Below are 22,418 nucleotides of genomic sequence, written 5' to 3' on the forward strand. Positions count from 1 at the left end.
AGCGCACAGCCCACGCCGAGCAGGCGAGCCCACGCCACAGGTAACCACTGCCAGAAAACCCTGGGGGCTGTTGTGCTATTTTTCTGTAGTGCAAAATGACCCCTCAGATCACAGCCAGGTACTAATTTGGGATCACGAGTGCTGCTTTAACACATGAAAAGCACTATCCGGGCTGCAATCCTATGAAATTACAGTGGAGAGGACTCATTAAGAGTCCTTTAGCAAGTTTTCCTGCTCTCACATAAATGATTATATCACCTTGAGAAGTGTTAATGAAACCCTTGAAGTAAAATTCTTCTGTTCTCCCAGGCAGAGAAAACGGTCCATCAGGTAAAGCTAAATCCTTTCTCTTTATCATTTAAGGACACGCCAGTTTACCAAACAACCTGCAGCCATGATGAATGAGGGCCAGTTAAGTTCTCGACCATCACTCTCCCCCCTCCGTGGTACCCGATGAAGCCTGCGCTGGGGTGGCAAGGTAAAACCAAGGTCTCTTCCAAGCCCTGTGACAAGTGCTGTCTCAAAATGGAGATGTTTTGATAAACATCATAAATCTGGCAAGCTCGCAAGCTTCCTCTGAATAAACATGATGACAAACTGGTGCATCATCTGGCTGTCTCTCAACATATCACTGTAGAGCATCACGGTTTATCCTTGCTCTGTAGACCCCCCCAAACCTCTGAAGTGGTTTAAAACCAGCACATCCTAAGCAGAAAATGAATCAGAGGACAATTCAGGGGCTGCCAAGCGTACTAGATGCTCACCAAGGTAAGTCTGGGCTCTTTACATACATGTAGGCACCAGCAATCACAGCATCCCTCCACGCAAAATGGAAGAGAAGAGTTCTGGGGCACAGGAAAAGTCGCTGCGTTAAAAGAGAAAAGAAATAAAAAAAAGGAGAAGATACCTACGGAAGTGAATACCTCCTCATGACATTCCTTCTGGAGCCTGCTAGGAGATATCGTTCCAGCCAGGACAATGTGGAAGGTCCTCTCAGTCTGAATTCCCAACAAACTCACTGAAGGCATCTTCAGCAATTCTGTCCCCATTCAGTCCCCAGACATTTTCTCATATTCAGTAATGTCCCGTTATTGAATAATAATACAGTTTCTAGTGCACAGACCAAAAAACCCCGTTTTTCTATTTACTCCCCTCCTCTTCTCAGCAAGGCTGGATTTTAGATTATTATGCTGAATATTTTCTTTATAAATTTCACATTTTTACAATGTAGGGAAGCTTGGAATATGAATTAAATGCCTGTCACAAACTACAATCCAAAAGGAAAGTAAAAAAATAAATACAAAAAGCTGCTGGGGAACGACTGCTCAATTTGTAACTTCCAGCAATAGTTCACTTTTCATTCTGAAAAAGGAAAGGGAAGAGCACGCCACGCAGAGGTGGCGTAATCCAAAACACACTGCCTTTACAAGAACACAAGCTATTTAATCTGAATTACATTCCTAGTAGATTACTTAAGCTGCACTTAATCCTCGTGTGACCACTTTTAATCCCAATTTAAATGGCTGCGAATCAGGATTAGCCGACTCCACTCATCTGCGGTGACTGAATGCATTTTAATTCTGAACCAAATCATCCACTTGGGGATTTATTTTTCTTTAACTCCCTCAAATTTAAAGCCAATTATTTAATGCAGCAAAACTGTTGGCTTAAGAAGAAAAAAAAAAAAATTACCAAGGGAAACACCTAACCTCTACGGGAATCGCTGCAATTTGTCTGTGAAAGCAGACGTCGTAAGGCAGGACAGGTTTGCATCAAGAGAAGCAGCTCTGCCTTTCCACCTCTGCTTTGCATACACCGCTTGTGTCAAAGCTACCAATATATTCCAAATTCCTGGAAAATTAACCCAGTTGAGACCTTTATTCCCATCTACCGCATTAAAATCCCAAACGTTTCCATTCTCATATACCCCTGCGTGCAAATCGACTCAATTCAGTCATTCCCAAACCATCGGAGAACCCTCTGCACTGTGTTTCGAAAAGCCACTGAGTATACCTAGAGAAAAATCCCGTAAAGAGTAAGAAAAGACACGTCTAAAGCCAGCTACGCTCGCTAGTATTGTCATTTAGCCCAGGAGCAAGAAAGGCTGGGAGAGGTGAGGTGCACGTGCTGCGGAGACCACACAACCTCCGACTCGGCCATCGGAGCATCCCGGTGTTGGATGGCTCTTCTGCCGAGCCATCGCGCCAGCAGGACAGCGGCCAGGAAAGCCGGCTCAGACATTTACGGAGATGAAAGCTGCCCTCTTCCTGCTCCGTGCATCTCAACAGAAGACCACAAAGGGGGTGATGCTCCAAACTCTTGACTCATAGAGAACCACCAGTCCCATAAGCCCCCTACCAGCCTTGGGATGTTCTCATCGCCCAAGTTCCAGCTCCATCTTCCCCAAAGTGTTTTGGGAAGTCATGACAGTCCTTAGACATCCTTTATTTTAAAACTTCTCCTATGAGGACGGGCTGAGTTGGGGTTGTTCAGCCTGGAGAAGAGAAAGCTCCAAGGAGACCTTACCGTGGCCTTTCAATACTTAAAGGGGGTTTATGAGAAAGATGGGGACAGACTTTTTAGCAGGGCCCGTAGCAACAGGACAAGGGGTCATGGTTTTAAACTAGGAGAGCAGAAATTCAGGCTAGATATAAGAAAGAATTTTTTTACGATGAGAGTGGTGAGACACTGGCAGAAGTTGCCCAGAGAGGTGATAGACGCCCCAAACATTCAAGTTCAGGTTGGACGACGTCCCTGTTGAAGATGTCCCTGCTCACTGCAGGGGGGTGTGGACTAGATGACCTTTAAAGATCTCTTTCCAACCCAAACTCTTCTACGATTGTATAAAAACCTCTCCCGAGGCAAGGTTTTGCATCATCGGGATGCAAGTCATCCTCTGAGCCACCTCTCATTGGGCAACATCCTCTTCTGGGAGCTGACAAGTATTGCACCCTCGCTACCTGGATGAGCTGACAGATATCAGGCAACTCTACAACTACTTTTACCTATTTCCTTTGGCTTTTCCAGGGAGCCTAAGACACGCTTTCGCTCTACACTTATCATACCAGTATCTCAAACACTTGCCGGAAGCACATTTCACTCTACCACTGAAAAGCATCATGTTTTCTTCTGTCTCCTACAAAGGGGAAAAAGCACGCTTGCAAACAAAATCCAGCTCGTGCCAAGCTTCGTTAGTCTCTGCAACTAATGAAAGTCTCTTTGGGTCCCAGCTAGTCATTTATTTCCCCCCCCACCCCATACTTTAGAATTCACCCCGCTTCGATAGTTAATAAACGCCTTGACAGAAGAACCCTAGTGCTGGATTTTTGTTCAGCAGCAATAACCACACAAATGTCATTAGAAAACATGCTGGAAATGGGGGAAAAAAAAAAAACCAACAACCCAGCGTGTGTGGGTGTGGGTGTGTGGGAATTTAAAAGGGAAAAAATAGGAAAAAAAAATAATCCCTCAAATTCCCTCACACATTTTACTGAGGGATGCAGATGCAAGCTAGAACCATCTAGTATAAACATATATTCTGCAAGCTTTTAATATTAATACAATAAACATGTAAAACCCCCTGCTTTGACAGTCTCTTTTTCAGGAGGATTTGATAAATTGGTGTTTTATAGGCACAATTTTAAAGGTTCATTTTTAACACCATCTAAAAGGCAGCAACTATTGTATTACATGGCAGTCACTGGTGAATCAGCTTTTGTAAAAACCTTTGCAAACAGCTGAAAAGAAAGAAAATGAGATAGAGAAATAATGACTATTATATACGCAAGAAAGCAACTTTAAAAGATGCAGCATATATCAGGAAAGGCATTACCATCCTCTTGTTAAATTCAAATATGCTTTGAGATGCAGAAAAGTCTTTTTTTTTTTTTTTCCAAAAGCACCCAGACAAAGGCAAATAGCTCCTGATAGAGCGTGTGCCACAGAGAAAATGCAAATTTAAAAGCAGACCTGAAAGTCTAGGCACGATCTTATCTCTCAGAGCATTTTAGGGGAGGATTATATTCCAGTGAGTAAAAAGTAATGAAGACTGTGACACTGAGATTTACCGTACTAGAGCAGAAGCTTCTTGATACCCCAGGGTTGCCGCGTCCGACAGAATTAGCTGCATTTCAACACCCAGAATCCTCTTGAACTGACCTTATTCTCAAAGTGACGATTTTCTCCAGACTGTAGCTGGTAAGCCTTGTACCAAGTCAAAAAAAAAAAAAAAAAAAAGGAAAAAAAGTTGTGCTGGTTTTCCGGTGGGTTAAGACTTGTGCGTGGAAAGCTGCTTCTGTGGCATTTGTAGGGCTGCACAATGACGCAGTACGGTCCCCATCAAATTTGTTTGGTCCTAGCCTTGTTGCTTTAGTCTTTCCTTATGCTCCTTGTCTAACCGTTAATCCTGATTTTCCACTAAGCGCCCACAGCCCTTACTGGGTCCCAGTCGCTGCCTTTGCCAACGAACGCAGCACCTTCCACTTTTCCTGCTTTCAGAAGCTCTTATAGCAAACCCAAAGAGCTGAAGTGACTTTCCCACAGCTACTGGCAACCCAAGGAAGCAATGAACCACGCAGAGGCTTCCCCAAGCCCACCAGACCGGGCAAAGAGAAGCCATCTCCAAGCCCACGCCTCCACCGATGGTACTCACAGACGGCTGATTCGCTCCGAAGAGCTGTGAATGAACTCCTCCTACACGAGTTTTGCCCGAAGACAGTCAACCCCAGAGAGCAAATCCAATTTCCGCGTAATTAATAGACTCCGTAACCCATCACTCATGGCACCTATGGGCTGTCTGAATTCCGTAGGTGTGGAATGACCTGCAGGCATCTCTCCAATACCATGGCTGGAGGCTGAGAACATTTAAGTGCATTTTGATAAACACTCTGGCCCGTTCCCGAGGTGCTGACACTTCTGGGCTTAATAGTGTTATCACCTTAATAGGGTTTGGATTTATTTCTCAGAGTCAGAGGATGGGGGAAGAGAGGTGCATCAGCAGCTCACAACCTGCCAGTCCAGATAAGCCTCTCCCGTTCCTTCTCCGTGCCTCCGCTACCAAATGCGGAAAATACTTTTCAAAGCATTCCTGCGAAACACCAGAAAGCCCTGCTTGTCCTCAGGCCTGCGGTGCAGGATCGACACCCGGTGCTTTCCAGGGGAGGGGTAAATTCCTTCTGAAAATGCTACGCTATCAAGTGTGTTCCCGTTGGAGATGTCCTTGCAGACCTCAGGGACAGGGGAAATTTCCTGCTAAACGTGCACAAACCCGTCCATCTGGTAAGCACAAACCAGTAACGAGACCACAGCTCTCATCAGGAAAACATATATTCATATAAAACAAATTATTTTCCCAGCTACATACTGTGTAACCACAGGAAAAGCCACTTTAACTATCCACATCTCCATCTGCCCTTCTCCACACCACCCACACAAGCTATTTGCATATTTATTGCATATTTATATAGCACACCTCAGTGGGATGCTCCATGTGCCACCAACATACGTGTCCTTTTGATCTCCAAGTCTACACCTCCCTTGTGTGCAACACCAGACCCACACATGCGCCACCCGCCTCCCCCCCTGCAAAAAAAGCCACGACAAAGACAGAATAAATATTACCGGGCTTCCTCCAGAGTGCAAAATATTGAGTGGATCTAGGTATAAACTGACCACATCTGCTGATGCCCGTTATTTCCTCCCATGGTGTCCTGTCAGGCCATACAATCTGTTAGCGGTGTATTTAATTGGGTCTCTGACTGCAAGGTCCAAGACCTGCTTACCTTTCAATATCTAATTTTGCTGAGAAAACAAAACGTCATGACGTTTCATTTGCTACAGCCATTTTCATAGACGGCGGATTAAATGGGCAAAATCGTTTAAAGATCATGCTCTGCTTCCCCTGAGTGGTACGAAGGCAGCCACAAGAACATTCCCTGGAAATTTAGCATCATCCCCTTCGTTTAACCTTGCGGCAGCAACGGAGGCCATTCCCATTTACCTTCAAACGCTCCCAGTCCAGCATCACGACTGGTTTGACCCATGCAGCTGCCCTGGTACATCCCTGAACTGTGCCAGGCAGCAAAGCACGGATGCTCCAAGGTGTCCAGATGAACGAGTGAAGCTTTGGAGATCCACTTTGACGCTCTGTAGGTGACATGATGTTCTTCTAGCACCATGGCAAGTGTAGAAGCCACCCAGGTCCCAAACAAGTTTGCAAGACCTTACATATCCACCTGCAGCAACCTCACACAGCCACTGCTCAGGGACCATCACGCCCAGTGACTTCAACATCTTCCCTCTCCTCCTTCCGTCAACCCAGAAACAACGGGCCAAATAATTCCCATTCGGCCAGCACTCGCCGGAGCACAGAGACTTTCCAAAGAACAGAAGGACATCCATCCAAGCAGCGTTAGTTCCTTGCAAATTGGGGTAGGGAGGTCTGAGCAGAAACAGGATCTCCTGCAAGACCTCATATTATCAGGGGACGCTTCTTCATCAGCACAGCTCCAGCGTCCCCAGAAGCATCCAGCTGAGCGCAGGATTAGAGAAGTCCAAACGATCTCAGAGCAAGCTGGAGAACATCTACTTCAGGCAGAGAGCTGCTCATGCTGTAATTCTCTGACGCGCAGCTGCATTAGCAGAGCTCTGCACCCAAGGTTAATTAATTCTGGCTCCATCAGGGCTGATTCACCTCCAGCAGCGTGCTGACACAGCTGAACTTGCCTTCAGAAATAATTCTGAGGTTTCCGCAGCACGCTGCATTGCACAGCCGAACCGTACCTGGAGCGGCTTTATTAGTTTTAGGGAGCGTGCGAATTGTTAAAGCCAATCTTAGCTCATTCCTCCTTTAAAAAAAAAATAAAATAATAATATGTGCCTGGACATACACAGCTTCCAGGCCCCTCTGGGGAAAGATGCAGCCTACACTCTGGTTGGCAGAGCTGCAAAGTTAAGCAGCTTATGTAGGACAGCTGGAGATATAGCAAAAAACCCAACCAACCAAAAAAACCCACTAACAAAACCCCAAAACAACCAAAAAAACCCACCCTGAACAAACAAAACCCACAAAAAAAACCTCACCAAAACCCAACCCACACGCTGCCACATCCTCACAAAGGGAGGGGAAAAAAAAAAAAAAGAAAAAAGGGACACCTCCCACCGCAAAACCCCCCAAAAAACCCCCCCGAAACCAGCAAATCAGAAGCACGCCAAGGACTGTAGTTTTCACTCTTCACAGACGGGGCTGATCTACATTTTAAAGCAAAAACTTCAAACAGATCAAACCACTGATTCTTGCAGATATTCCCAACAGGCTCTTTCCCTCCATGTCCCACATCCAGATCCCATTATTGCCGTCCTCGTCTAAATAAAACACTGATTCTGGATGCTTCTCTCCAACCCGGAGGCCACTCGTCGTCATCTCTAGCTCATTTTTAGGGATTTTTATCTTGCTGCAAAACAATAACCAAGGTGGCTTGCTAAGCAATATTTAATATACTGGCAGAGAAATATATACACCACTTAAGCGGTACCTACGTAACATATATAGCATAAAAGGAGATTTCATTTCTAATTAAGTGAAGGAGGAGGAATAGGACCCCCCCCCCATGCCATTCGAACAATTCGCGGTACCTCCGTTTTCTGCATCCTCCACTTTTCCGCCCATCTAAGCCAAGTACTTGTCTGAAATCTGTAAGTTTGCCAAAGAACTCCCCGTCAGTGCTCATAGCGCTGCTAATTAGTAAGGTGTGGGTGCTAAATTGGAAGTTCAGGGGAAGAAATTATGAAATTAGCCAACGGGAATGAGTTCAGAAACTGCAGACAGCCCAGCGCTATTATAAAAATATTCCTAGAAGAGGCATTTTATTTCAGAGAAAAGCAAGCGAGCGAGCTAAGCGTCGATCTTCGGATACGTTAATGCAGGAAAAATCACCCAGTCTCATTTGGTTTCCCCATCCTGGCTCCTTTAATAGCACTCCTGATTTCCTCTGCTTGGGTATGATTAGTCAGGGGGTTGGGGAACCCCCTCTTTTTCTCTGATGGAACATAATTTGCAATTCAGATCTTAGTTACGACTCAAGGAAGAACGTTTTCATTAAAAAAAAAAAAAAAAGAGAGCAGAATTGGAGGAAAGAAACAAAATTAAGGCTTCAAAATGAGAATGAATTAAACATCCACCAGTGCCACAAGCTGCAGGTTGAGGAGATCCATCGAGTACCTTGAAACAGGAGTGGTGTCATAAAGAACCAAAGCCTTGCCAAGATTTCTCCTCCTTTTCTTTATATATATATTTTTTTTTCTCCTTAATACAAGTAACTTCTGGGAAACTCATCCAGCCTAGCAACCCTCTGACCTGGAGAGAGGTCCAGAGGGGGGAAAAAAAAAAAAAAAAAAAAAGGCAAAATTCAACAAATCACATGCTACTGACATATCGGTCACCCTAAAAGATAACTAAATTATTTCAGGGGTAAAACTTGACCTAGAAACAAACACTCAGACCTGTGCTACGGTAACCTGAGTGTTTAGTGAAACATTAAGACAAAAATGAATATTTTGGAATGGACTGAGAAGCTCCAAAAAAACATATTTATGCGCGGTAGGACAGCGCCGCTGCACCGTGCTCTGCTCGTGGCCATCCATTAAGCAAGAAAACAGGCAGTTTTGGAAGGTTTCATTCAAAAAGGTGAAAGCAAATAAAAGCCAAAAGGTAAAGAAGCTGCAAGAAAAGGCAACGACTTTCCCAGTGTTGCACAGACAAAGGTCCCTCTCCTACATGTCCCAGCCAACAACGGGTCAAGGCCACGGTCAAACGACTTCCTTCCATGCAAGGCAGAAGCAGACACGATCTCCTCTTTCTTCACATGGTTTCCACGAATAAAGCCAATTCATTTTGGCACAGGAATCCCGACACAAAAAAAAAAAATGCTGTGCTGTTACTCATTCTCATGCAAATATCCCTTGGAAATACAAAACCAGGGGGAACCCGTGTACGTACACATCCAGCCCTAGGGCATCCTGCTATTCAGAGGAATTCAAAGGATTGAGGAGCTGTGTTTTAGAAAGAAGCACCAGCCGTAAAAAAAAAATTAAAAAAATCTTACCATTTAGTTGCTCATTGGTGCTTCAGCAAATCAGCCTGAGGAGGAAATATCCACAAATTCAACCTCTACATCCATCTCCCCGAAATCCACCTTAAATCAGGGTAATTTAGCCACCCTCGATCACACCTTTGATTAAAAAAAAAAAAATAAAAAGTCATATGAAACTAAGAACACACCCTTTGGGCTTAAAATCATACAGAAAACCAGCACTAAGCAAGCACAGATACGGACAACTTAATGCTCGTGACCTGGTTTAGCGTTGCTTATGCGTCTTGCGTTTCAAGACAGGGAAAAAAAAAAAAGAACAGAAGAAAAGTGTGCCATCACAGCAAAATCCGTAGCTCTGTACTAATCATCTCAGAGTGCCACGCAATAACGCTATTCTAGAATTTCTCTCCGTTGCTGCTGGCATAAATAATACCGGGGAATTCAGCGAAAGGGATCTGCTCTCAGGTGAATTGAAGAGTCTGTAATTTCAGACGCAGAAATGGCTTCTAATTACAGTGAGAGAAGGAAAAGCTGTGGGGGAAAAAAAAATTAAAAAAGCTAAATAATCTGGCTTCTTTTGTAAGCGCTAAGAGGCTCTGTTTACATCTGAAGGTCGCCACGTGCCCGCTCAGTTTGAAAGGATGAGTCCGAACAACATGTCCAACTTATCCTCTGTACATTGAAAACCTTTTTCATGGGCAAGGAGGAGTGAGCTCTGCCCTTCTGTGGTACCTCGTGATTTTATACAGTAGATATTGAAGACTGAAAGCATTTGTAACCCACTTTACCTGAAAAACGTATGGATCTTGGTGTTTCACGTGGACATCAATCCCCCCCAAGCAAGCTCCTCTTAGCACCAAAAATAAACCCCAAAATACATTCAACTTCCTCTTAAATTCCAACTCTGGCTTAATGAATCATTAGAAGCTACAAAAATAATCAACCTCTGGTAGATGAAACAGCCTTCCTCAAGACAGCATTACCCCCGATCCCTTTGATGGGTAACGTGGAGCTCTACGTACCACCGTTCATCCTACCCATCTCATTTTTCAGCTTAAAAAAAGGAAAAAAAAATAAATGGAAATTACATTGCTCTGAGAACCCTTGTCTAATAAAAAAAAAAAGTGTCCCTGACAAGATGTCAGGGGAACAAGAACCACTCGAAGTGCCCTTGCCATTTCGAGCGTGTTCGGCATGAAGGGAACCCATGCTCCCTTTGCACTGAAAAAAAAAAAAAGGGGGTTTTGCACATATTTTAGCCTCGGCAGCAGCTGAGCAGGACAGACGGCAGCTCCAAACACGGCTATTTCCGAATTCGTGAGAACGTCACCCGGGGAACCCGTGCCAGGAACCGTGCTTCGTTCCAGCTGGAAACAAAGAGCGATTCTGCACCTCAAGTCTCTTAAGGTGGTTAAGTGGAGGGAGTAGAAAGAAATAGGTTCAATTCTAGCAACAAGTCTAAATAGATCAGTGTTTTAAAACCACAAAGAGGAGGGAATACGCGGGTTTTCGACCCCGCTGCTTTTCACAGCGAAGAAATGCCTGCGAGCCCTCAACGGAGGGAGCCTGCTGCCCTTTTGCTACTGAATTTCGCAGCTCCCGAAGGATGCTCAGCTGCTTTGCAACCATCTCATAGACCTCCTGCCAAGTGGCGGTGGCCTTTCCTTGCAGGGTCTTCTCCTAGAAAACAACCTTCATTACTTCCAGGCACAACAGGGCAGCGGATCCAAGGCTCACAGGAGATTATCAGTTGGTAGCAAATGCAATTTTCTCAACTCTTTCCCCCCCCCCCCCCAGTTTAACCAAAATATAGGGCAGGGCTCATGCTCACGTATGCCTGCACACAGTATTTTGCAGACAGATCAGCACTCAAGCTCCCCGGGTTCCGCATCTAGAGGACATGAACCATCTTCCCAGCAGGAACCACCAGCTGCGGTTGACACAGCCCTAACCCCAGCCAGCGCCATGCTTGGGGACACTGTTTGTCACACCAGGTTGAGTTTACGGTCATGTAGTTACATGACCTCCTGTCCGGACTTGGCTTGCAACCAGCACAGACAGGCAATGTTTCCCATCATTATTTATTGTGCAGAAAAATAAAAGCCTAGCACAGAGGACACCAAGAAAACACTACTGTTTTAACGGCTGTTACATACCATGAATCCACAGAATAACTTAGGTTGGAATGGGACCTCCAAAGGTCATCCAGTCCAACCCCCAACTGATGCTTCCCTCTGGCTTCAGGTCATGACTGAAGCGATAGTCTAAGTCCAAACCGTTTCCAAACACAGAAAAATGAGAAAGAAGCCCTCTCTGAACAGATTATTTTGTCAGATGACCTTTATAAGTCAGCCAACGACACAAAACGGTAGGCTTCAGTACAAACATGGAAGAAGCTCTTCCGATATGAAAGCCAGGCTGCACCTTCCAGCTCCATCTCACACATATATATATATAAAGTCAAAGCAGAAGTTACATCACCATTTTACTGCGATATACAGAAGATGTTTTCCAGGTACTACGAACAGAAAGACACCGATTCCCACCGAAACGTTCCTGCTCAGCGCACGTTGAGACACGCATCTCTGCACCAACGCACATTTCACTTACTGTTTGTCCACCGCGGCGAGCAGATTTGCCTGTGCTTGAAATCAAGTTGCTGACGCTGCTAAACCAGACCCCAGAAGACATTTTCCAATCAATACACGTTATTTTCATCACAGCCAGGGCTCCCAGCATTCATCCCAGAAAACAGACAGGCAAATACACCTCCAAAATACAAAGCATATCCATCTAAGAATCAATTCCACCTCACATTAGATACCCCCCAAAAAACCCACCTTGTCAGCGACATGGGCACGAGCTATTAACTCTTTTAGCACAGCAATTTAAAAGCTTTTTTTTTTTTTTCCTAAGCTGCTTGTCTGTCTCCCTCCCACCTCCTATTACTTCCACTCCTCCCCACGACTCCAGAACTTCCCAACTCATGAAGTTCAAAGGCAAGCGGAGGTCAACGTTACCTGCGTTCTTTAAAGACCAGCGCAGCAAGAAATACCAAACTTGTCATGTGCACGAGCACCACAACCTGCTCTGAAACTGCCGAGATTTTTGAGCACTAAGGAACAGTCACAAAATCACGTACGATTCTTCTGATAAACTTAAAGATAGGAATCACACAAAGGTACCACAAAAAAGTTTCTTTTAGATACTGTACGAAGCTCATCCTTGCAAGCACCTTAGACAATAACAGGCTGCTAACATCGGGCAAGGCTGAAGATTAACAAAAACTTGCTGTTTTCATATTACAAAAGCCCAGCTGAAACCAGCTGGATGTCACAGAGCATCCACAAGAAAACTGATAAATTCAATTCTTTGAATAAGAAAAGCGAAAGCGCGAACAGCAGCGAAAGGAGGAGATATTTGGTCTATTGCAGGATTGCACTCAGTGCATACGACAGGGCTCAGCAGAGGTTCAGTGATCCTTGAAATTTGTCTGGAAGTGTGATTGTTACTGATTAGAAAAGAATATGCACATATTTCAAAGACACTGCTTCACGGTGAACTCCTGTCACTTTGGGGCTAAGTGTCGCCAGTTTTCCCAGACTAATTGCTCTTCTAGGAAAGGACACGGAGATTAGCATTGGATCAGAGAAGTGGAGATTTTTTTTTTATTATGTCTTTTTTATAACAAAGAGAAAAATCAGCGCAGCTTTTCTTATGAGATTACAAAGAGTTTTCATTTGTCCAGTATTTCCCATTGCAACAAAATTCCCTTTATTCAATCCACAGAAATGTTTCCTTTACTACATTAGTGAAAAATCTTTCACACGGATAACAATGATTTATTCCCACCCCCCAAAAAATAAATTCAATGAGAAACACCTGCTGTGAATTCATGCCCTCTGCCCTAGGCAACCTACAAGCAGGCTGGCAACCAACACATGGGGGCAAAAAAAAATTAAAAAGTCCCAATTTTGGACTGGTTGGTGGCCTATCTGTGAATCTCAAGGGGAGGTGTTCATCTTGCAATGATCTGCCAGAAGCTTGGTTCTTACCCCTTCTAAGGGACAACACCTGAACCCTTCCCAAGACAATGGTCAACTGCAAGAGCAACGAGTGGAAATCCAGTTGCAACCAAGTGGAGCTCAATCAGCAGATAAAAATACTACTTGGCCCACGCTGTGAAGTTCACCTTCATTTCAACCATGACCATCGTTACCTAAAACTCTTCCGTGATGGGGAACAGGGATCAGCGGAGGCATGCACGCATGCTCTCCTATCTGCAGATGCAATAAGAAGCATTTAGCTTTTGTCCATCCATCTCCTACATCATCCAAAGACACTGACCAAACAAGGAGACCACCTGGAAAGCCACCTGCATCATCCTCATCTGAGTGCTAAGTGGCTTCTTGCAGTGTCCCAACCTGGGGTGCACAAAGTTGGGGGGGGGGGGGGAAGAGAAGACCTATATCCAGTCATTTAATACCTAATTAATTCAAGCAAATTATATGTGTGGGGTTTGTTGTTTTTTTGTTTTTGGGGTTTTTTTTTTTTAACAAAGGAGGGAGTAACATAATCAGCCTGATTATACTGATGGGCCAAGAACCTGTCACCATGGTATTTCATTGACAGTCTGTAGGAAAACCCACTCCAAACACCCACCACCAGAACTGGCAAGTAGAGCTGGTTGAAAAGGATGGTAAAAGCTTCAAGTTCCCTGCCTGGTTTTTTTGACTCTTCTAATGAAAAAGAAGCTTTTGCAAGACAGAAAAAAAAAAACAAAACAAACCACAAAAAAACCAGGAGTTAGGACAGAGAGATTTTCAATAAATATAATTTTGAAAAAAAAAGTAATAAATAAAACCAAGAGAAGTCTGCAGTTTCTTCCCTTCACCCACACCAGGAGCTTCAGCTATGAAGGTCCTTTTATCTCAGGGTGGTAGAAAAGGTCTGATTTGGAACAAACCTCCCCCTGGACAGGCTCTCCCCTCCGAGGGGAGACATTGGTGGGTACAAGTGCTTCCTTTCCAAGTGCTGCTGAATTTCAGATGTCCAAAAAGAACATCTGTTTTGGAGAGAAAGCAAAACCTTCCATCACCAAGAAGGTCAAGACAGGATGGGACACGGCCATAAGAACGGCCCACGCTTATTTGGGAGCGCGTTTCTCAGAAGCAATCTACCCCATTCATGTCACTACCAGGAACGGCAGAACCTGCTCTACCCAAGCAGAAACTCTCGCTCGAGGCCAACAAGAGAGTTGAATACGCTGCTTCTGCCTTTGCTGCCAGGAGCCAACACCAACTAAGCTTCGGGCTGTAAAGTTGCTAATTTAGCCTTCAAACAAGCTGCCGTGCAAAGATCCTGGCATCCGTAGCTCAGCACCCCTGGAGACCTTTGTCTTGCAGCCATCCAGGCCCTTTGTCAGGTCTACAGGAGGATCTGGCACCAAAGGACACGCTGGAACCTCTCCCTTGCTTTGTAAACCAGGATTGTGGATCTCTTTCTAAAGAGCAGCCCTCCACCCTCACCAGTGGCAACGAGCTCGACGCGAGAATTGTTTGGTGGAGTTTTTTTTGGCAGCAGGGGAGACGAGATGATCATAATAGTTCTTTTCCTAACCTAACAGTTTCTCCCCCCACGATGAACCCACCTTAAACACTTCATTTGGAGCAAGAACAAGAACTCCATGGCGCACACCAGCCAGCTCCAACTAGGACATTACCTCCCACGGCAACAAGGAGCATCCTAAACAACGGAACATTTTCGAACAAAAGCATTGGCAACCCCCAACTACAAGAGCGCGGGACATTTTCCAGCGATTCCTTGCTCCGCTACAGTAACAACACGCAATCCACTTCTAAAAACAGATCTACCAGCCCTAGGAGCATCAGAGCAAAGCCTGGGTGAGGAATGAGATTTATTTCCCACCACCACCACCCCGGGAAAGCGTGGGTCCGGCGTGCGGCAGCTCCATCCCCACGTGCACATCACCAAAACCAGGCATGGAACGGGCCCTCTCGCGGTAAGCGCAGCGAGCGAGCACTGCACTGGAGAGGGGAAAAAAAAAAAATCCTCCAGCCGCGGCATCAGACAAGCTGGTAAGGTAGCAGAGAGAAAATGCTGCACTGCCTGCGGCGACGCTGGCAATCTCAGAGTCGCCCGGGTTACCAACCTGGAAAATCATACAGAAGATTAAGAACGTATAATTTCTTCCTAAATTATGAAGAGGTGGTGGTGGTGGTGGGGGAAGGAATGGCCAGTTCCCTGTGAAATATGATCATCCAGGCACATTGAAAAATTGAGCATTAAGTGCAACCCCTCTCCACTGCTGGTTTCTTGTTTTTTTGGTTTTTTTAAAGACTATAGAAGGTATTTTTAAGGCTTAAAAATAGATTAAGTACCCTACATGCTTCACAGCAAGAGTTTTCACTCGTATACCTCTAGCTGCAGAATGCAAAAAAAAAAAAAACCCCACAAAAGATATTCAGCTATGACAGGAGATTCTGGGGCTCTTTTAGAGCAAAATCTTCCTTTGCTTATACACAACCCCTTTTTTCAAATTGATTTTCTGGCTAACGAGGCCCCCAATTCCTATGCTGCTCTGCTCCCCAGCGTGCCATCGGGGGAAGATTTCCTTCCCTTTGAGCAAACTCAGTCCGGCTCCACGGTCTATGCAGTCTTTTCATTATTTCGATTGCAGAGAATCACCTTAGCCAGCCTCAATGACAACGCTATCACCCCCCCCACACACCCCCGGACACGAACGCTACACAGTCCCATGTAACTGTAAGCGTCAGTCACTCCATGCCAGAGAGCAAACGAGCCTAAAGGGTTGTTTCGCTCCGACGTTAACACCGGTTGCGAGCGCAAGCTCGCCGTGGCCTTTTACACCCCTCCGCAACACGCCATCCTCGGGCCGTACCAACCGCGTAAAGGAACGCGCCGTGCTCAAGACCCTGCAAAAAAAAAAAAAAAAAAATAGGGTTGCGAACCGAGCAGGTGTACGTTGCCATCCAGATACCGCTTCCAGAAACGAAGAAAGGGGGGGGAAAAAAAAAAAATCACGAAAAACAAGATGAAAGTATCGGTAACCGTCATTCCAATCACTCCGAACTGCCCACTAGGAACCCTTCTGCCCTGTAAAAATCCGCTCCAGCCTTCCGTGCTTCAAATTCAGCGGCCCAAGCTGCATTCTCACAGATCGACGTGTGCCTGCAACGGTAAGGGTGGATCCTACCTCTCTCTTTGGGGCGAAGCGTTAAAACCGAGCCGAGCAGTGGAAGGCACATCTGACAATGACACTGCAATTTATCAAGAACTATTGGGGAAGGGGAAAGGGGGGGGTGTGAGGGGGGAGAATAAAAAATAATAAATCGCGAAACCATCGCTCTGTGCTGGTCCCTCCTGTATTATCCTTACCCTACGCGATGCTGAGAGTGTTAAAAGCCAAAAAGTCCGGAGGATAAACACTGGGGGGGGGGAGCACCCGAGCTTTGCCAGTGATGCTCGGGTGCGGTGGTGGGTAAAAGAGGATGTGGGGGGCACAGGCGCATCCCGCTTCCCACCGGCTCCTTCCCGGCTGCAGATTCCCCCCCCGCTCTCCCTCCCACCTCCGTGGAGCCCCCTAAAAACTCACCTCTCCCACGGCGAGCCTAGAGGGGCGGCGAGCCCCGCATCGCTCCGACCGTTCCCCCGCCGCCCATGGCCGGTTGAGCTCCAGCTCCGCCGGGGAACGGCGGAGCAACCCGCACCGGCGGAGCCGGGCAGAGCCGCTGCCGCAGGGACCGCCCCGCCCCGGCTCCGCGCAGCGGCGGCGGAGGAGGAGGAGGAAGATGATGATGATGATGAGGAGGAGGAGGAGGAGCAGCGCCCCGCCTTACGGCCACAGCCCCGGTGCGGTGACCGGAGAAGGGGAGATGCGGTACCCCCAGCACAATCCCGCTCCCGGTGGTCCGGAGCTCATCAGCATCCCCCGGGACCGCCCCGGTGATGGGCAACAGGCTACGAGCAGGGCGGAGTAGCTGAGGAATTAGGGTTGCCTGTTAATTGCTTGTTAATTACAAAGCACTGGTAGGTGCAGATATTTAAAAGGAAAAAAAAAAAAAGGAAATAAAAGGTGGAAGCGGGGTTATGTGCCTTCATTTGGTCCTGGTGATGGCTTGTAGGAGTCAGTCCCTTCTCCCAAGTAACGGGATGAGAGGTAAATGGCCTCACGTTGCACCAGGGGAGGTTTAGATTGGATTTTAGGAATGTTTTCTTCCCCAAAAGAGTTGTGAAGTATTGAAACAGGCTGTCTAGGGATATGCTTGAGTCACTGTCCCCGTAGGTGTTTAAAAGACCTGTAGAGGTGGCACTTAGGGACATGGTTTAGCGGTGGCCTTGGCAGTGTCAGGTTTAGGGTTGGACTTGATGATCTTAAGGGTCTTTTCCAACCCGAATGATTCCACAGTTCTGGCCCAGAGCATCTCTAGGGGTTTCAAGGGGCCAGGCTGGTTCTGTACTGAGTCAGGTTGGGCTTGGCGGAGCATTTTAGTTTGCTTCGTATTTTATGTAACGTGAAGAGCACAAACGCGGAGCGGGGATGTTGTTGGGCTGTCTCTACAGCTGGCCGCGTGAGCAGTGGGATGCTGAGCGGACCCTCGGTGCACGGGGTCGCTGTGTTTTTTGCTCAGCTGCAGAAGTGGCCTTTCGTAGTGAGAAACTGCCTCCCCTTCTCACGGGTGTAAAATGTAGGAGTAGGTAGGGAAATCCTTGGAAGCAAGGGGGGAAAAAAACCCCCTATGAAATCTTCCCCTCGCTGTGCTGGAAAAATCTTTAGTCAAAGCAACGATAAACACTTCGAGTCCTTACTTCACCCCGTGGGATTTTTAAGTGTAATGGATGTAAAGATTGTGTTTTGAGGGGTTTTCTTTGTTTTAAGACAATACCTTGTCTGTTGATATGGGTAACGGCTTACCACAAAGCAGACTCCTCCACTGAATAACTTCATTAGAGGGATCCGAACGGATTTCAGCCTGCCCTGTGGAAGGTTTGGGGAATGAGAACTGTTGCTATATCGCTACTCTCCCGTGACTCATGCCTCGATAATACCAAGTACAAAAAAATATCTGGAGACGTGATTCATGCTCCTGAGGAGGCCGGAATAGGGCAGACTATAATATTTACAGCGAGTAGCATCTTCCCCTTCGCGATGAGCGGTAGCTGCGTGCTTGCGCGTCAACGTTTTCCACGTAGAGATGCTAATGACTCTAATCTGTGTATGCATGATGTTAATAATTGCATGGGGAATGCAGCTTTGGGCTGGGATGAGAAGTCCCCAGGCATGCAGAGAAGAAAACTGGGTCTGAGGCTTCTTCTGTTTGGAGAATACTTATTGTACCTGATTAAATTGCGGCTGCAAGTCGTTTTTTAGTTTCCGTATTGAATATTCCAGGATGTAGAGCGGGAAGGGGCTCGTGCCTCCATCTCCCCTTCCTGCAGGGACCTTCCGCTGATCATCTCCATCCAGCGTTTTACAGTAGGGTTTAACCCACTTTATGGGTTCTGGCAGCAATTCTCTAGCAGCTTCCAAAGTTTTAGGAAGGAATTTGTCAGGATACAGCAGGTGGGTCAAGAAGTTGAAGTTTTTGGGTTTTTTCCCCCCACTATCTTGCTAAATTTTCCACCCAGTAAGAGACCTCTGGGTTAGTGGGCTTTTGTAGCCTCTCTACAGCAAATCTGGGACTAGAGATTTTTGTTTGCTGTTAATATACAACTTTAAACGCAGGCATTGGGCAACAACAGCTTGGCTGTGACCAGGGCTCTTGGTTGTCCTTTCTTTTTAAGTACGTTGCTCTAGTTTTTAATTATTCCCCCCCCCCCCCCATTAAATTAGTGATGTATCTGCCATGTTGGGGCACCTCGTCATTAGGAGTAACTGCCATGGAGGACCCCGTGTGTAATTAACACCAGAGCAATCTCCATTGGTTGGATCACTCTCCACAGGACCTGACAAACTAAAAGTTGTCAGCTGGGGTAACAAATACAAATGCCAGAGAAAATGAGTGTGCTACCTGTTGAGGAGCAGCAAAAATAATTAATTTCTCTGGAGGGTGGGGAAGAGAAGTTGATAAGGGCGTGGGACTGGATCTTGAGCCTTTGGAGCTGCTCTTTGGTTCGGTGATAGGTGCAGCAGAAAGGAAAGAAGGGACAAGGCAGGTAGAGTTTGGTAACCTCTATCTCCAGGGCAGAACCTCCAGGTATTTGTGTTTCGATGAAGTGGCCAGTGTCACAGATGGAAATTCAGATTACGCCAGCAAGCGTGGAAGTGAAGCGTAACTGGAAGGGGTTGGAGGGGGGGAAATCAAAATTGTTTGGACCCTATGACTTTTCTTCCTGACCTATTCTGGAAGCTGAAGGTCTCCAGTGTGTTTAGGGCTGATGCGTGACGGTCCTTGCTCGTGCCCTCTGTGCTTTGTTGGGTGGGGAGCGGCATGAGTTGGTGACTGCCCGGGTTGGTGCTTCCCAGAGAGGACCCTTGGGATGTGTTTTGAGCTTCCCGGCATTGCAATACCTGTGATTAGCTCTGGTCCTGTTCTCTGCCCTGCAGAAGAAGTTCCTAATTCTCGTAGTTCTTATACTGAAACAGTATTTTGGAGAGAAATTGAGCTCATTTTTGTTGGGAAAATTGACTTTTCTGACCTGTAGATGCGTCTACACGCATCCGCGTGTGTTTCTGACCGGAGTGTGCATCATTAAATGCTGTGTGGAAACAAAACGCTGCTGAAAAGCAGTTACTTTCAAGTAAGAAAACTAAGAATTCCACAGCATATAACATTCTACGTGTGGATGTACGAGCTGGTGTGATCCTACATTGCTACTTAAAGGGGGCACGCACCAGAAGAGACTTCATTTTACGGTGATGCCAAAGGTGACAAGGGGGTGAGAGAGGGCTATTGTATTTTCCACCCCCAAAATAACAAGCAAATGTTGTTTGCTGGCACTTGCATTTGATGTCACATTCTCTTACTCAAGGGGGTTTATTGCAGAAGCGATGATATTTTGCCTTTTGTGGACACCTGTTTTCCTTGGGGAAACAGCTGGTAGTAAAAAAAAAAAAAAACAACACAACACCAAAACCAACCCCAAAAGGATGCACAGGATGAGGAAAACCCCCACCACTATAGGACAGTCCTGATCAGGACTGGATGTATGTCAGTCGTTGTGCTTGAGAATAAGGAGAAATGCAAGAAAGGGGCTATAACAAGATGAACTGTCGTGTGAGGATGCTAATGGACCATTCGCTGTTATTTCTATCCATGGGAAATTATTTCCGTCCACGGAAATAACCATTTCTGCTCACTTCATTTGCAGAGGTACTCCTACACCGTACGGAGCTGGTCGAATTGCAAGTTTATCCGGCAAGTGCAGCTAAAAAGCGTTTCTGGGCCTGTTGTGTCCTTTGCACGGGCCTGAATGTTGAGGTCTTCCTACATCACCATTTGTCTCTTTAGTCCTTGTCTTTAAGAACACGAGATGCCCAGTGACAGCATTGGGTACCAGCCCTACGTTCTTGACTTCTTTCTTGCTCCTTCCAAGTAAACCCCGCAAGGTTGGTGCTCATATCAGATGTTGCTTCCAGGTGCTGAAGTGAGATGGAGGGCCTATGTTATTGTTGTGTCCAGAGAAGTGTCTGTCCCCTGCTGCCATGTGGAAAGCACACCACCGCTTCTTGGGGCAGATCTGATGTGTGTGATGTCCTCGGTTGGAGGAATGGAGACCTCAACTGCTTTTGCAGTCACCTGAGTTGGTGGTGACCAGTCTCCCTCCAGCTCACGGCTGCGTTTCGCTCATCCTGGTGTGAGGCTGTGCTTCATTTGGAGGTACTGGGTGATGATGGACTTGTGCTGTGGATGAAAGCTGGACCAGAAGACTGCTGAGACACGTTGCTGAATTGCCCTGGAACCAACCTACGTGTCCCATGGAGTATGGGATCAGCACGGTCAACGTGAGCCTGGTGCATGCTGTTCTAGTAGGATCCAAGAGCTTGGTGTAGAGCTCATCTCCAAAACTGGGGTGCACGACCCTGATGCATCTTCAGATTCAGCTCTAGGGTGGTGCTACAACGAATGGTTCCTATCCATCAGGAATCTGTGCTAGAAGAGAGCCGGAGCTCGTTCATACACATTCTATGTATTTATGAATGCTTTGGAGAATGTGGTTTATCGGAGAAACTTGGGGTTTGGCTTCTTTAGTGCTTGCAGCAAGTTTCTGCCCTGTTTGGGGTCTCGGGCTCTCTTGATTCAAAAAGCTAATCTCCAAATGAGGGTATTTCTAGGGCGACGTATATGGAATTGCACGGCAAGAAAGGGCATCCACTAATCCGATTCCTGGAATAATACGGGGAAGGTGTTATGTTATTACCACGAGGTGCTTGCGATCGCCTTTACCAGCCTGCCAACTGCTCGCTAGGAACTTCGGCAGCGATTGCTGTTTGGCCGCGGCGTAACCGCGTGAATTTGGAGATGAAAGCGAGCGCGTGTCAAATCCAGGGCCTTGGCAGCAGGCAGCGCAAACATCTGTGTGATAAGCCTCCAGGTAGGAGAAATGCCAAGGGAAGAAAACAGAAGCAACTCCTAGACACAATGGAGCGCGGATGTAAAAATACAGCTTATGAATTGCACAGACAAATTGCTCTCCAAGTATGGTTTATAGCTCCTGGTTGGTTTTTTTTTTTTTAAATTTTTTTTTAGATTTTATTTTATTTTTAGAAATCTTTGCGTACTACAGGCTGAGGAGCAATCCTTCCTAGCTGCCGCTGATGATCTTTCCTGTAAAATACACAGCCAGCCTCTCTGCTGAACCTGAACCAGCTTTTTGTGGTGGCGGATTGACTTTGAAGCTGAAGATAGCAAAGCGAAACAGCGGCTTTGAGGTGCTCCGGTTGCTTTTGGAGTCCGGCTTTGCCCCTTGCATCGCTTATCCGTGGTTATTTCGGCCCAGTCGACCTGTTTTGGAACCGGTAGAGGCAGGATTTGGTTTTACGGATGCAGATGGCAGCGCCGCCAGCTATTTCCCCTCTCCAGTTGTGTGTTGTCCTAGAGTAAGATCAAGAAAATACGTATCTGTTAATGTCTGTGGGCTGGAGGCATTTGAAATTGGGAAGAGCCGTATTTCTTAGAAGCTGCAATCTGAATTTATTTGCATCACTGATGACTTCAAAATTAGAAGCGGTTATTGGCGTCTGGCTTTCTGAAGGAGAGCAGAGACTGCAGAATTGCAATTGCGGCTCCTGTATAATGGATTTGGGGCTCGCCGTCTGCGGAGAAGGTGGGGTTTTTGAGCTGCGCG

General features: G+C 46.4%; 1 protein-coding gene across 2 annotated transcripts in view; it reads right to left on the bottom strand.

The window, feature by feature from the left end:
* The window catches only part of LOC129200164 (leucine-rich repeat and fibronectin type III domain-containing protein 1-like protein), a 52,785-nt gene extending 35,896 nt beyond the window's left edge, over positions 1–16,889 (bottom strand). For both annotated transcript variants that reach the window (XM_054811436.1, XM_054811435.1), the window contains exon 1: positions 16,726–16,889. The gene's annotated coding sequence lies outside the window, so the exon portion shown is untranslated. The remainder of the gene's footprint in view (positions 1–16,725) is intronic.
* Between the last annotated feature and the right edge of the window lie 5,529 nt (positions 16,890–22,418).

The sequence above is a fragment of the Grus americana genome (genome assembly GCF_028858705.1).
Source record: "Grus americana isolate bGruAme1 chromosome 34 unlocalized genomic scaffold, bGruAme1.mat SUPER_34_unloc_1, whole genome shotgun sequence".
Lineage (NCBI taxonomy): Eukaryota > Metazoa > Chordata > Aves > Gruiformes > Gruidae > Grus > Grus americana.